The sequence below is a fragment of the Solanum stenotomum genome, chromosome 2 (assembly GCF_019186545.1).
Source record: "Solanum stenotomum isolate F172 chromosome 2, ASM1918654v1, whole genome shotgun sequence".
NCBI lineage: Eukaryota > Viridiplantae > Streptophyta > Magnoliopsida > Solanales > Solanaceae > Solanum > Solanum stenotomum.
Window position 1 is genome coordinate 17,834,149 of NC_064283.1, and position 2,400 is coordinate 17,836,548.

Here is a 2,400-nt window from a genome sequence, read left to right on the forward strand (position 1 = left end):
ATTTTTGGTAATTAAGTTGGGGTCTAAACTGATTGGATTTCATTTACGCTATTGAAAATAAACTAGGGTTTTGAGAGAAGAGAAAAGAGAAGAAGAAGCAAGGAATCGCCAAGTTCTTGAAGAATTGCATGTGGATTTCATCAAAGGGTGATCCCTAAGAGGTATGTGAGATCACATAGCGTTGGGTCAATTCACCCATGCGCCAACCATGATTTATTTCAGTGAATTTATATTCTTGAAGGTTTAGGAATTTAGTTCTCGATGGATTTGTTTGAAGTTTCTATTGTGTTCTTGATTGTTGGAGTTGTTGAGGAGTTATTGATTTAGATTCATGAAATTAGATATCGTTTTGAGTAGATTCTTTCATAGTTTTATTATGTAGTCGAATCTAAGTGTTTGGGGAAAGAACCAAGTGACTCTAGAGGGTTTAGAGCTGAAAAATGAGCAAGAAAAATTAGGGATTTTTTGGGCAGAGGCATGGGGCGCTGCGCCACTCAGAGCACCCCACATCAGTGTCTGAAGTTTGGGCTCAGGGGTGCCGCGCCACTCAAACCGCCCCAACCCAGACTCTGAAGTTTGGGCTCTGGCTCCCCACGCCACTCAGAGCGCCGGGGACGCCAGGTCTTCTATTTTTTCCCACTTCTTTCCGATTAAGTTCCCTTGAAGCGTACCTATGTTTTCTAGTTGATTCCTACACTCTAAGGTATGTCTAAACAATATGAAATCATCCATAACATGAGATCATGAGCCTTGAATCCATAATTCAATTCAAGGAAAGTTAAGAGTCAAGTCAAGAGAAGTTCATAGAGTTTTCCAAGAGTCTTTTACAAATGTTTTAACTTTGTTTTAAGTCTTGAGTTTTGAGTTGAGTAATGAGTAAAGATTGAAGTTCATTTCTTCAAAAGAGTATATGGGGACTATGTATTCCCAAAGATTTAAATGTTTTCACATTTAAACAAGAGAGAAAACTTTGATTTCCAAAAGAGACTTTGAGCTAGTTTTTCAAAAAAGAGTAAATTTTTTCACAATTAAGCAAGAGAGAAAACTTTGATTTCCAAGAAGAGCCTTTGAACTATGTTTTGAGAAATTTTCTCAAACCCCAGAAAGAAGTTATGTTTGTAAATATAAGAGCTAGTATTATATTCTGGGAGTAGTATTGAGCACTGATATGGGGGAGAGTTCAGACAACTCCCAGCCCTCATAAACCATGTAGCCACCATGGGTAGAAAAGGGTCATAATTTTTAGATGATTTCTTAGTGTTTTTTAGCATAGACTAGTGAATCCACTTAGTAGTCAGGTTCTATACCCTCAGCAAGGTGTAGGACGTCCCTGGCAGCGTGAGGCAAAACGTTGTATCATCACAGTAGCTCTTAAGTTATGGTTGTCGGTTAGAGAAACTACCACAAAAGTATTTTGTATTCTTATATACACAGAAGTAAATTGTATTTTTATATACATTCCAGAGTTTATATTGTATCTTTGCGTACACACATAGTTACTATTGTATTTCTAAATACATAGAGTTTATATCTATGTTTTAAAAAGCTTTTCCTTATACTGCACTTATTTATACTTCTTTATATTGAAATGAATTCAGTTCAGTTCAGTTGAGTTGAGACTAGGTTTCTTCTTTCAGTTCCTTTCATGATTATGTCTTTTAGATTTCCCCTCGCATGCTCGTACATTCAATGTAGTGATGTCATTTGACCTGCATCTTTTAATGATGCAGATATAGGTAACCAAGATCAGCATCCAGCGCATCATTGATTCTAGTTGAGATTCAGAGTTTGTTGGTTAGCCTCCTTGCTTCCGATGGATCCCCTTTTATTGCTTTCAGTATGTTTAGTACATTAGGATGTCGTGGGTCTTGTCCCGACGTCCGTCTCAGTTTTTAGAGGCATCATAGACAGTCAAATATTAGTTCTTTAGTCTTTTTATTTTCATTCTATTATGTTGAGACTTGAGTTGCCATTTTGTCCAGTGAATGTTATTTTAATACATTTTCAGTTATTTTTGAGCTTTCAGTTTACTTTTAAAAGTAGAGTTATGTTGAGTTAAGTCTTCTGTTAAGTAAGTAAGCCAGGCCAAGGGTTCGCTTGGGGCCAGTAATGGTTCTCGAGTGTCAGTCCCACCCAGGGTATAGGTCCTCAAATTATATTTATTTTGTTTCAATGCTCCTCTCCAGCAAGAACAAGCACTCTAAAGCTTCAAGTCTCCGCTCAAGAATTCAAGCTAGTGTCTCTATTTCAGGTAAGTGAAATTTAATCAATGGGTATCTTTTCACCCATTGAGTCCTAAAAAGACTTCAGTTCTTCAGTATGTGATTTATACAAAACCTAGGGTTTTATGATTTGTACATAATTCCAATGAAATACAGTTCTTCTTCATGAATGGCCTTC